This window comes from Ylistrum balloti, unplaced genomic scaffold (genome assembly GCF_031769215.1).
Source record: "Ylistrum balloti isolate Yb309-2 unplaced genomic scaffold, AGI_CSIRO_Ybal_v1 Utg370342, whole genome shotgun sequence".
Classification (NCBI taxonomy): Eukaryota; Metazoa; Mollusca; class Bivalvia; order Pectinida; family Pectinidae; genus Ylistrum; species Ylistrum balloti.
In genome coordinates, this window is record NW_026782246.1 from 104,934 (window position 1) to 119,953 (window position 15,020).

General features: G+C 35.9%; 1 protein-coding gene across 1 annotated transcript in view; it reads left to right on the plus strand.

Annotated features, from left to right (window-relative positions):
• Positions 1-15,020, plus strand: part of LOC132553635 (potassium voltage-gated channel subfamily H member 2-like) — a 97,559-nt gene that overhangs the window by 52,487 nt on the left and 30,052 nt on the right. The window lies entirely within an intron of this gene.

The window sequence follows — 15,020 nt, forward strand, 5'->3', positions numbered from 1 at the left end:
TATACAGAACATAAGAACTAGATTTGCTGAAGGCGAGAATATCTGAAATCATAAATTTGATATTTTGTGAGAAAATTCGAAAAAATATTTATACTGTAAAATTATTCATTTTCTATGCCTTATCTTCATTGATTCCATGTGAATTTTTAATCCGGATTTCATAAAATAAGTAAAAATAGATTTGTTGAGCTATTGATGCACAACATCTCGTGTCCACAAAAGTTTTTTTTTTTTTTTTTTTTTTAAATTGAGCCAATTGAAAAAAAAAATTATAATACTGTTAAAGTACAAATGGAGTTAAGTATGCTAATATGAATGATTAATTACCTAGTACTACATTGTTCTCCTATACCATACAATTATCTTACAAATAGACAAATTTATCATGTATTCCTAATTTCCATATTTACCCTAAATTTGAGGTTTGATAATTTTATATATTCTGACCAATTCTTTTAAATAAACCCCATCATAACCGGTCAAGGTACTTGAGCACTTCTGATGTTAAATGCTTTTGGGGTTAAAACTGTTCTGATTCAGGAATCGTTAAATGTAGGCCATGGTGTGAGAGTCTCCATGCTTATTTGAATATATCGTAAAATAACGGGATGGATCATGTCACATGGCCCATAAAGACAAATTGAGTAATAAGAAAGTAATGGGTTTAGAAAGTGATGGCTTTATTTCGCCTTTCATATCTGGTGGTATGAAAAAACAAAAAAATTTCAATGTTACCGTTGATCTGCAAGTTTGTGACATTCCTTCTTTTTCCAGATTGAAGCGACGATGAAAAATGTATACCGTAACAGATGAAGCAACTTGTCAGTACAAAGTTTGCTGAGAAACTATGGAATATATTCATTCTCTGTCAGACACAAAGTTATTACTGTGTTATGAGCTTTTTGATCAATCCCTTGGGTGTTGTAAATTGGTCCTGTGATTTTCTGACCGTATAAAACCGTGTGGAGGTATAAAATTATCGTCAATAGACTCCACAGATTCTTTGTTATGGCAGTGCATAGATCTGGTACAAGGTCACATTTAATGTAAGACTGTTTTATAAAAACTGTAAATTAGTAGGGTCGAATATTACCCAGATAATTTCCTTTTTACTCATTTCGGCATTGATAGCTCAGTCAATACATAATGGCATGAATTTTACATTCTTAGATGGATATGTAGAAAAATGTATAGATCATCGTGCGCTTATAGTAATTAACGGTTTGTGTTTCTCAGGAAACTGATGAACTAGAACAGTCCTGTAGTGATTGTGTCAGTGGTAAAGACTGTTGATTTGAATGGCGTATATTGGGCCTCTGGTATGTTGTTCAGTGTGGTATCCACATCTATTAGCTACTTCAATGAGACCCTGCCTCAAAATTACTCTGTGTACAAGGCAATAATAATATAGCAAACATTGTTCCACATTGTCTGTACACAACAATTTGTGTACATACTGTCTTCCATGGCTAGTCTATCTTCATGCCACCTCTTGGGTTTTTTTTTGCCTTAGTTTAAATAAACTTTGAGGAAAAAAATCTTATCAAAAAGTAAAAATAGCAATTTCACTGATGAAATCTATTAGTCAAAAGGTCGCCATGGTAACAAACCAATCCATCAGTTGTACAAAATTGGCCTGTACCCATGTGTCCTGGGAAAGCTGGGAAAGGAAGTTTATCTATGTAATTACATACCAATTTTCTGTTTCTTGTTTGCCTGTACTAGCACATCACTGTCAATTCTGTCTCAATCAGACAGGGTAAGAGCAGTTGTACTCGATGTTGATTGAAAATTGCCTCGAATTCCGCTGAAAATGGGTGAGATTATTGAAAACTGAGATTTCCTGTGTTCCACCAATATATAGACTATTTCATCAATCTCATGATAAGGAGTCGAGGGACTCATAGCAACAGAAACGGTTGATATTTTTAAGGGATCTGTTTGAATGACATAGATTTACGGGCCAGAATGCAGACATAACAATCAATAATATTGTCATTTCGCAGACTTAAACGTAATTTGTAGTTAAGACAGTGTAACTGTACAGATCATCATATTGTTCCATCCTGTGTAATATCCAAAGATATTGTACCAATCAGGCCTACATCCTTCCTGTCATTTGTAATATTTTTTACCCTTTAGTTATGGTCGTAGATATATTAGTATTTTCTCGAAAACATTTTACTTTAATATAACTTACTCTGAAACACATGATGTGTTTTGCAAACATGGCATAATTGTGATGTGATGGTTTATATAAAAACAGTGGCTATGTGCAGTTTAAATAACCAGAGCTGGAATGCTATTTATAACGCCATTGTACAGCTCTCTGGGGTTAGTTGGTGTTCAGTTGTCAGGTTGACTGGCCTTAGGAAGCCTTCATCTCCTATGAATGATGAAATTGTGTAAATCCTCTTGTTGGTAGCTTAACGTGTAGTATTGTCAGTATGATACAGCCCCAAAGATTTCTTGGTGGTGTAACTGGTTACCTGATGTGTGGGTATCGTGTCAATACAGGTCCTTAAGACCTCTTGATGGTAATATTATGGTCATATTGCTGTTGCTTTGGCTAACGTTAATTCACTACAGGTCCTTTAGACCTCTTGCTGGTTATAATATATAGTCATTTTTTTGTGTGGAATGCATGTAAATATCTGATTTTGCTGTCTGATAACAGTAGATTTGGCTGTGAGACAATTGCAAATGTCAGAATATGATTCCTGACAACTGTAGTTGTCAGAATTTGTTTCCAGACAACTGTAGATGTCAGAATTTGTTTCCAGACAACTGTAGATGTCAGAATTTGTTTCCAGACAACTGTAGATGTCAGAATTTGTTTCCAGAAAACTGAAGTTGTCAGAATTTGTTTCCAGACAACTGTAGATGTCAGAATTTGTTTCCAGAAAACTGAAGTTGTCAGAATTTGTTTCCAGACAACTGTAGATGTCAGAATTTGTTTCCAGAAACTGAAGTTGTCAGAATTTGTTTCCAGACAACTGTAGATGTCGGAATTTGTTTCCAGAAAACTGAAGTTGTCAGAATTTGTTTCCAGACAACTGTAGATGTCAGAATTTGTTTCCAGACAACTGTAGTTGTCAGAATTTGTTTCCAGACAACTGTAGATGTCAGAATTTGTTTCCAGACAACTGTAGAAGTCAGAATTTGTTTCCAGACAACTGTAGATGTCAGAATTTGTTTCCTGACAACTGTAGAAGTCAGAATTTGTTTCCTGACAACTGTAGAAGTCAGAATTTGTTTCTAGACAACTGAAGTTGTCAGAATTTGTTTCCTGACAACTGTAGATGTCAGAATTTGTTTCCTGACAACTGTAGTTGTCAGAATTTGTTTCCAGACAACTGTAGATGTCAGAATTTGTTTCCTGACAACTGTAGATGTCAGAATTTGTTTCCAGACAACTGTAGTTGTCAGAATTTGTTTCCAGACAAATGTAGATGTCAGAATTTGTTTCCAGACAACTGTAGATGTCAGAATTTGTTTCCAGACAACTGTAGATGTCAGAATTTGTTTCCAGACAACTGTAGAAGTCAGAATTTGTTTCCAGACAACTGTAGATGTCAGAATTTGTTTCCAGAAAACTGAAGTTGTCAGAATTTGTTTCCAGACAACTGTAGATGTCAGAATTTGTTTCCAGACAACTGTAGATGTCAGAATTTGTTTCCTGACAACTGTAGATGTCAGAATTTGTTTCCCGACAACTGTAGATGTCAGAATTTGTTTCTAGACAACTGTAGATGTCAGAATTTGTTTCCAGACAACTGTAGATGTCAGAATTTTATTGATAGATATTTGTTCACTGCCATTAAATCAGTGGAAACCATTTTGTGTGATCCTTCCACATCCAGCTGATTTTATGATGCCTTCTAAAACAACCTTACAGAATTTGTATCCTGTAATAGCTTGTGTGATAAATACTGTTGGTTTAAATAGTCTGTCGGGAATAATAATATCGTGATTAAAGGCAGAGCTGCCACTGATGTTATAGTGGGATTGGTCTGCATGGTCACTTTGTTTACTAGAGATTGAGGTTGATGAGTGGTGAGATGACCCCTAGGGACAAGTGTTGACCAGGCCAGGATTGGTTTTCTGGCTGGTAGCAAATTAAAAAGATACATACATTTGTATTTTCGTACCAGTTTGTTGCTAAAGTAATTTTACACTAAAAATTATCTTTTCTGCTAATAATTAACTTTTCTTCTTGAATTGATTTGTTTGGTTTTCTTTTCAAATTGCTATTTTTGAATAATTTTATGAAATTTTCCACCAGTAATTCCACCTGCATCATCTTCTGTAGAGTATAACATTCTGTCGAATATATTACTAACAGAAAAATGGTTTGTCTCCTACATCAACATCATCTGGTATATCTCTGCCATTCCACTCATTTACTCTTTGATGAATGGAGACAATCAACTGTATGTATGAAGCTGTATCTTTTCCAGAGTTATGGCCCTTGGGTGTGTAAATCTACAAGAAATAGCCAGTTTATGCTTATTTTCTCACTGCTGAATTAATTGTGACATAGATTTTTATTCGTTCGTCTGTGCTGACCTTTTGCGAAGAATGGCACACTTCAGATTTTTTTTTTGTCATGATGATGTGTGGAAACTTAAGAATTACCACTAAATTCTATCTCCAGGAAGTACTTTAGCAATACCTCATTATGTTTAGATAATGGAATCAAGTGCTGCAACATTAGAACAGGAAGTAGTTTTCCAGACAGCTTAAGTCCACAAAAATGCCAATTTGTCTGCTTATGCAACATGTTTTATTGACACTGACTTATAGCCTGCCTCTGGAAGGTGTCAGCGTGTATTGATATTATAACTGGTAAACACAAAAACAGGAAGTTGACTGGAGACATATTCTTTACAATGGCAAAATGGAAGAGTTCCTGTGTTTGTCATTTTGTGTTCTTAATGTCATAGGTGGTGGATGGTATTCCAGTCATTCTTACTTATTGTCTTAAGTTTTTTTTTCTTTCTTTTATGTAGATACTGCGATATATCTGTTGAGGAGTGGTCTTCAGAGATGTCTTTACAACCTTAGAATAATATTTCTAAGATGTTGAAGAAAAAATGAAAAGGGTTTCAACTTTGGCATTGTTATTTGAAGGTTCAGATATCCCCATCAAAACTCCGAGAGGATGATATGATAGATATTGAGGATGGCGGATGATAAATTGTTGTAGCCTATATATCTAAATGGTAATAAATCTCAGTCCAATTAATATCAGTGGTGGGATACGCATGGTGGGATTAAGACACAGTGGATGAGTGAGTTTGATGTGAACACCATACTAGATAATGGTGTAGATATGCTGGGGACACCCTCTCTAGAGATTTCTGCAGTGATAGGGATAATGGCGATGATATTTGATGGATTAACAAGGTAAGGTTAGTTAGAGAGGAGTTGACTGGATTGTGTTTATATAGTGTAGGTATGTGTCAGTAATAGTCTTAATTGTCTTAGTCAAGATTTATTTTAGGCCTTCGACAAGGTTCTTCTTAATCTTGTGTGGTATGTGTACATAAACATCCACAGTGTACAGTGTACATATACATCCACAGTGTACAGTGTACATATACATCCACAGTGTACAGTGTACATATACATCCACAGTGTACAGTTTACATATACATCCACAGTGTACAGTGTACATATACATCCACAGTGTACAGTGTACATATACATCCACAGTGTACAGTGTACATATACATCCACAGTGTACAGTGTGCATATACATCCACAGTGTACAGTGTGCATATACATCCACAGTGTACAGTGTACATATACATCCACAGTGTACATATACATCCACAGTGTACAGTGTACATATACATCCACAGTGTACATATACATCCACAGTGTACAGTGTACATATACATCCACAGTGTACAGTGTGCATATACATCCACAGTGTACATATACATCCACAGTGTACAGTGTGCATATACATCCACAGTGTACAGTGTGCATATACATCCACAGTGTACAGTGTACATATACATCCACAGTGTACAGTGTACATATACATCCACAGTACAGTTTACATATACATCCACAGTGTACAGTGTACATATACATCCACAGTGTACAGTGTACATATACATCCACAGTGTACAGTGTACATATACATCCACATCCACAGTGTACAGTGTACATATACATCCACAGTGTACAGTGTACATATACATCCACAGTGTACAGTGTACATATACATCCACAGTGTACAGTGTACATATACATCCACAGTGTACAGTGTGCATATACATCCACAGTGTACAGTGTGCATATACATCCACAGTGTACAGTGTACATATACATCCACAGTGTACAGTGTGCATATACATCCACAGTGTACAGTGTGCATATACATCCACAGTGTACAGTGTACATATACATCCACAGTGTACAGTGTACATATACATCCACAGTGTACAGTGTACATATACATCCACAGTGTACAGTGTACATATACATCCACAGTGTACAGTGTACATATACATCCACAGTGTACAGTGTACATATACATCCACAGTGTACATATACATCCACAGTGTACAGTGTACATATACATCCACAGTGTACATATACATCCACAGTGTACAGTGTACATATACATCCACAGTGTACAGTGTACATATACATCCACAGTGTACAGTGTACATATACATCCACAGTGTACAGTGTACATATACATCCACAGTGTACAGTGTACATATACATCCACAGTGTACAGTGTACATATACATCCACAGTGTACAGTGTACATATACATCCACAGTGTACAGTGTACATATACATCCACAGTGTACAGTGTACATATACATCCACAGTGTACAGTGTACATATACATCCACAGTGTACAGTGTACATATACATCCACAGTGTACAGTGTACATATACATCCACAGTGTACAGTGTACATATACATCCACAGTGTACAGTGTACATATACATCCACAGTGTACAGTGTACATATACATCCACAGTGTACAGTGTACATATACATCCACAGTGTACAGTGTACATATACATCCACAGTGTACAGTGTACATATACATCCACAGTGTACAGTGTACATATACATCCACAGTGTACATATACATCCACAGTGTACAGTGAAGGTTTATTATTGGCTTTCTGTGCCCAGGTACAAATACACAAATTATTTTGATAATTTGTAAACTGTGCTGTGTGTGTGTTTTTTTCTCTTAATGTCTTAAATATTTCAGCCAGAACAAGATCCCTTGAAATTTATCCTGGTGGTGATGCTTAATTTTTGTGATTGGGGAAGTTGGACTGGAAAGAAAGTTTTGAATCTTCTTGTTCTGTTTTACGTGTTTTGTGGGTGAGAAAGAATGTTTTGTTATGGTGTTATTTTTTTATTTTGTTTTTTTAAATTATTGATTGTCATTTTTTATGTGTTCTTCTTTTAAAATCGTTTTTATGAGTGTTTCATTTATTTATCTTTTTTCCAGTTAATATTTTTTCTGTCATTATAAAATGGAAATTTTATTTCATTACAATAATTGCTGATTGATAAATTTTCAAAATCTTTTATTGAAAATTCAGTTTAATTATTTTATCAGTTAATTAATGGTTTTTATTATTTGTTCCTAATATAATTAAATTTATTTTGTTATCAATACTTTTAGGTTATTTTACATTGCTTTTTACTTATAACAGATAATTTCATTTTGATTGCCATTTTGTCTAAGTTTTGTATTGCATGAAATTTATTTTTGATTGAAATAAACAGGACGGTCCGAAAAAAACCATGGAAGCAGCCTTGTCATTCTTCAAGCAACAACAGTCGGCAGTACGCACCTCGATTGTCAAGAGTGGACTCGTACGTGTCAGAACATGCATAGTAGACAGTGTAGTCGTTCTCTCAGTAGTAGCTTTTAGCTAAAATGTGAAACTTATTATCCAAATATCTTTCTTTTTTATCTTTTTTTGTACATAGTAAAACGTGGAAAGTAAAATATAAAATTTGTCGATTAAAGCTGATAGGATTTATATGTTATTGTGTGGTCAAACACTATGATAAAACAACTGGAAAACTCATTTCTGTCATTCAACAGTGTGGTCAAACACTCTGATAAAACAACTGTGGAAAACTCATTTCTGTCATTCAACAAATTTTAGATTTAGTGATATAGTGTTATAGTGATTGACTTGGGTTTTTTTTTTTTTTTAATTTGACACATTTTTTTTTTTTTTATGAGTGTTTGTTGTAGTTGTGTGATTAGATTTAATAGCATTTATGAGGGAAAACCAATGAAAATAAGTCAACATTTAGGCAAAAGTTTAACTGTTACCCTTAAGTTGTGAATAGAAAAATTATCTTGTAATGAGGCACAAGCCAAGAACATTGGACTGGCTATCAAAGGGTCTCTTGTTCTAGGACTTGTTCTCGACCACCTTCACGCGTGGAGGCTATCTCTGGAAGCCTCACCAAGGCAGGCTTTTCTCGAGAGGTGTCAGATCGCATTGCGCAATCTATCAGGGCTTCCACTTCTGCCGTCTACCAGTCACGATGGAAGATCTTCTGTGATTGGTGTGTCGGCAGGGAGGCTGATCCATTCGAAGCCTCTGTACAGCTGATTGCGGACTTCCTACTCTCTCTGTTTAGAGACCACAATCTGGCACCTGGCACTATTGCTGGCTATAGGACAGCTTTTGCCAGTGTCCTGGCTTTTTATGGCTGGAAGGAGATAGGTTCTTCCTCATCTCTTTCTGTCTTAATCAGAGGCTTCGCTCTGGCAGTCTTCCTTTTGCCTCTGGCCTCTGGACGTAGGAGGAGCAAAGTTCACACCTTGTCACTTCCTTCTTGCCTGCGTTGGTCCAGAGGCTACGCTGCTGTTACTCTCCTCACTGATCTTTCATTCCTTGCGAAGAATCAGGTCTTGGGGTTTTTGCCCAATCCCATCAACATTCCAACTTTGACTAGCTCGGAGGAGGGAGATAGATTGCTTTGTCCCTGTCGGGCTCTTAGGTTTTATCTTGATCTTTAGATCCCGTCTGTTTTTACCCATCAAACAGGGACAGCGAGATATCTCCTCCCAGTCGGTTTTTAGGTGGGTTTGCAAAGTCATTAAATATGCTTATGAGCATACTGATAATCAGGCTCGGGCGAGGGTGAAAGTGCCGGCTCATGAGGTCAGGGCCCTCGCTGTGTCCTTGGCCCTCCTTATTGGGTCCTCCTTTCAGGAGGTTATGTTTGCTGCCTTCTGGCGGGGCAGGGACACTTTCACAGATTTTATCTGCGGTCCCTAGCTTCCCTCTCAGAAGGTTTGTATTCATTGGGGCCTCTGGTGGTTGCACAGTCTGTGGCTGTGCCTCTCTGTTAGCCCTGGGGCTGGTCTTTTCCGTTCAGCAGCACGTGGGATACTTGCTCTTTCACGGGAAGGTTCCCTTCCTGCTTCTCAGCACTCTGTCCCCCTCCCTACCATGTTCGGCTGTGTTAGATGAGCTACCTGGCAGCTAGTCACCACTATGGTAAGACGAATTTGCATACTAAAGTTATGGTAATTATTACTGAAATGAAATTGAGGTTTTTTAATGTAAAACCAATTTTCATGAGGTAATAATTACCATAACTTTATGGAGTCCCACCCTATCCTCCCCTCTTCCTATCTGCCTGGCTGCACCTCAGCAGGTGCCCCATAAAGGCTAAGAGGAAGGGAGATCAATCAATGTTCCTGCCTTGATGGCTCATGGATCGTAGGGAGGGCGGGATTTTTTAATCTTTTGTTTTTGGGATACAAAGATGGGTGTAGGTACCATATTTGCATACTTAAGTTATGGTAAGTATTACCTCATGAAAATTGGTTTTACATTAAAAAACCTCAAATTTCTAACATGAGGGTGTAAAGATGATATTAATTGAAGGGAGGAAATACCCTGTTTAATTGGCGAGGGTAGAGATGATTTCTAATTGAAGTGAGAAATCACGCAGAGTAGAGATTCTTTCTTATGACAGATTTCAGAAAGTAAAATGAGCACTGTGTGATAAATTAGTAGACTTTCTAAAGTATGATTACCGTATTTATCGGACAATAAGCCCATGTATGGTAATAAGCTCACTGATATCTGTTGTTGTTCAGTAAAATTATCAACAAATGCTTTACCATGTCTGTCAATAAGCCCACCCCTAACTTTGAGCCAGAGGGTTACATTGTGGGTCTGTAGGGCTCACTGTAGGATGAACATGGTACCTGCCAATTTGAATTTGTTGTACTGAAATACCAATTAGCCATGTGCCTGATAATAAGCAAGCTTGTTGCAATTTAGTAAAAATTGTTGCAATTTAGTAAAAAATATCCTGTAATAAGTCTGCCTTCTACTTTGAATTAATGTTGATGTGTTGTCTAAATGAGCATTAAGGAATAAATACAGTAATTGAATAATTCTAAAAAAGCAAATCCAATGTCAGACTACACTGTCTTTCTTGTTTAAAACAAACACAGGAGCCCCAGTATGATGATTCAACTCCTGAATAGAACAAGGACATGACATGGATATGCCTTAATTGTCTGGCACTGCAGACATTTAGACAAAACAAAACCACACAGAGAAATAATTTTATACATCTACATGTCTTGTTCGGTGGAAAACGCCTTTCATTTAATGTGTAATTTATAACTAAAGAAAGGGGCGTGTCATTATCCTGCCATGGTACATCCAAGGTGTGGGAGTGACTTTGCTTGATGAGAAATGTTTTGTCTTGGAACACGATGTAGTTGGATATTTAGGGCTGGTAAAATTAGTAAAAAGTAAAACAATGTATTTCAGATGTCGTGAAACTTCCTAAGTATATTATCAAAAAAGATTTTGATATACAGAGCATGCTGTATTCTGATTTAGATGGTCTGTTTAAGTTATGTAGTGTTAGCATATGAGTATATGTTACCATAAAGAATTAATTTAAAGACCTAAATTTTACATAAAGCTTTATATATTAAAGGTTTGTGTTCCAGTTGATTGCTCTCTTTTAATTCAACTTCAAATAAAATCTCACTTATTTATCCAGCAATAAGTCCGCCCCATCTAGTCACTATTTCAGCTTATTTGCTTTGTCATAAGCCTGACCTCAGGGGGTAGACTCAGATTTAAAGGGTCCCTCCCCACCCCAACCCTGCACTCACCCACTTCGAAGACATATTGTTGGGTAAATATGGTATTTTGCCAATAGCCAATACATATTTCTAGAACGTCTAAAACACTAGTCCCTCTGGGAGATAGGAGCTTCAATGTAAATACTGTGTCAACAGCTGACTTAACCTAAAGAATCAGTTTAAAATCATTAATTGTCAGCAGAATCATTGTTTGTTTAGTCGATGAAGGCTGCCGACAAAACATAAAAAGCCATTAATGAGATTCTACTAGTTTACTGTATAATCTGTTTAACATAGAAATGTTTTCTTCCTTCTGTCATATAGCTGTAGACCCTGTTAATCAATACCAGCCCACATTATAAACATTAGTTAAGATATAGGTATATAGATATATGTTCATAAACAGTTATTTTCAGGAAATATTATCCGTGATTGTGAATGATTTTTTAAAAAATATATATCACCATAAAGGTCAATTTGACTATATTTACATATTTAAGTAGGTATATACCCAGAAAATAGATTTGAAAAGTTTTCATCTCGCTAGCCTAATGTTGAGCAAATCATAAACTACTCAAATGGCCTTCAATAAATGTGTTACTAATAATAAACTTTATTTATTTTACAACAATTACGAAATAAGTTATGTCAACTTATACTAATCACTCTTGTTGGCCCGGATGTAAGCGCGCAAGGGGTCTTATCGTGGGAGGAAACCGGAGTACCCGGGGAAACCCATGTGGTCGGGCAGGTGACCCCTTACCTTTTCACGTCCGTGTGTTACATTGAAGAACACAATTAGGCTTCCCAATTTTTTTCTTTTCTGTAACAAAACTTCTGTATGTGACAGAAAGGAGAAGTTATAGAATAAAACAACATATAACTAACAACTGTTCATAATTTGTCACTTGATAATGGTTTCACGATCACATTGGCTTAAGCTTGAAAAGAACAAGCTAAATTCACTATTATATACAGGCAGAGACTGTCATCACCACTATTATGTATAGGCAGAGACTGTCATCAGGCGATGGTCTATAACCTATTAGCTGATTTTGATTATCTTGTATCGTAACAGGTTGCCAACTGTTATGAACTTGACATAATTATTATACATGTATGAATTATGTTGAAATTTTGTGGATGATTTTCCCAATTTTTTTTTTTTTTTTAATTTTGATTTTAACATGATTTTTCTGATTTTTTTTTTACCATTTCTGGATGGGTACTATCATATTACATTGTCCCTGGAGTGCTTACAATAGTGCACTTCCTTACAAGCAAAGCATCTTGATGATCAGGATCGCCTTATCAAAAGCATGTTGATAAAAAATGGCAAACAAGACTGCGTGTGTTGACCATGGAGATGAAACCCCAGCGAATAGAAATTTGATAAATTTATCCAGCATCTCAAGTTGGAATTTTCTAAACACTACCCCGATGTTTTTAATTCAGTAGAAAGGTAGCACATGTATGTATGGAGGATGTGCCATTTCATTGTGACTTTTTTTCACATGTTGGTGAATATGACATGTTAAAATATTTAAAAAACTGCAAAAATATCAACAGAATAAAACTTGACACATGCTTCACAAAACTTTTTAATTTTTGAAAATTTTTTTGTGAAATTGTAAAAGTTGTAAAATTAAATGTCTGTTGAACTCTTTACTCACTGGACACAACATGCCCATTGCCGTTTTTGAACATGCTTTTAAAATTGATAAAAAACAGAGTTCCCAGATTGTTGAATGACAAAGAAACTTGTGCAATTAATTGTTGGAGAAATGACTGCATGGACTACTGAGAAAACATCATATATTTTCGACACAAAAGTAATGATGTGGACCCTTGTTTAATGATACTACTCTTTTGCAAAAATTAATGTTGGCAGGTCTGTAGGAAAAAAAATTATGATTTGATAGATATACGCAGGGCATGTATAAGTGACAGAGCTTACTTTACAAGTACATACAAAACCAACTCCTAGGCACACTGGTTTGAGTAGGTAGGGTATACATTAGTTGTCTCTCACATATGGATCCTTATGTATGTGATCCACTCTCTCACAAATGGACCCTTATGTATGTGATCCACTCTCCCACATATGGACCCTTATGTATGTGATCCACTCTCTCACATATGGACCCTTATGTATGTGATCCACTCTCTCACATATGGACCCTTATGTATGTGATCCACTCTCACATATGTACCCTTATGTATGTGATCCACTTTCACATATGGACTCTTGTGTAGGTGAGCGGGACTCTTGCATATGGACCCTTATGTATGTGATCCGGACTCTGGCATATGGACCCTTATGTATGTGATCCGGACTCTCGCATATGGACCCTTATGTATGCGATCCGAACTCTCACGTATGGACCCTTATGTATGTGATCCACTCTCTCACATATGGACCTTATATAAGAAGTATTCATGTGATAACACTTTTTTTTGTTTATGATATATATATATATATTTATCAATGTTGTTGGTATTTATTCTACATAACATAAGCCATGTCTTTTGAACTATATTTTGTGTGTTACCTTAGCTACCAGACATATTAAAGTTACTTCACTCCGCAAAAATTATGGTTTTGAAATTATTTAAATATCTACAACAAAGTAGAAAACAATGTATAGACATAGGTTTATGATGCTATGAACGCAATATTGTGTGAAGATGCTACAAAGAATAAGTCTGTATCCCATGGCATTCATACCACCATAATAAACACACTCTTTAGCCTCTGTTAATGTTGTTTTTCCTCTCTCTCCCACCAAAATCCTGATCACTCTACCTAGTAAGTTAATTGGCTGGAGGGATATCGTTTATAACGGCCAGCTGACTTTCAGGAATTATGTTCTATACGGTTGTATAGTCACAGGATATTTATTAAGATGACTGTATCTTTGAACCATATCAGTAACTTTGAAAGGTACATATCTCTTTGATAAATATAGACTGTTTGACCAGAGTCTACAGTACATTTATAGACCTGCAAATGTTAATTCAGAGAATATGATGGGAATGGTAGAGACCTTAAAGAATATCAGCCAAGCGGCAGTCTCAGCTTTACATAATCACAGGCAGGTTTCAGAATAAATCTCTGTGTTCCTTCACGATGTAGGAACCACAATACTGGATATTCCGTGTATGTAAGGGACTATTTCTATACAGACCACACAAGCTACTGAGATCTACTGTCATAATGACTTTTACATGCATAGTAGACCTTGACCTGAACTGTTTCAAAGTTCCGATACTTCAGAGCAATTTTATACGTCTATATAAAATGATTTCAGTGTGGTTTTGATGCCAGTGGTACATGAAGAGGGCTTTATCAATTGTGGAAACTTGTGCTGTATCCTCTATGTGGAATTCTTGGTACCCTTTGTTTGTGAAATAGTTTTATAGATATTTATTGAGGATAAATTTGCACATAAATGATTGTTTAAAAACGGATGAGAAAATACACGAGGAAGTACCAACTTCTGTGGATTTACAATTGGTGTGTTGTATCTTGGAAGAAATTTTATTAAGGTACATAAGAAACAACTAATTTTCTTCGTAAATAACGCCTGTACCGAATTCTTTTCAAAAATTTTGACAAATTTCTGGATAATGGTCTGAGTTTGTGTTGACCAGAAATTTTCCGTGAAGGAAAAACATGAATGCAAAAAATGCATCATTGATGTCCTCTAGCGTGGCTAATGAACAAACCTATCTACAAGACGATCTTCAGGTAATGTTAAATGTTTTATTCATCAAACTAAAAAATAAATAAAAAGTTTTAAAAATAATTTGTTTGATTTTTAAATGCTACTTTATTTGTTTGGATGATAAATTTTTTCAAAACTCACATACAGG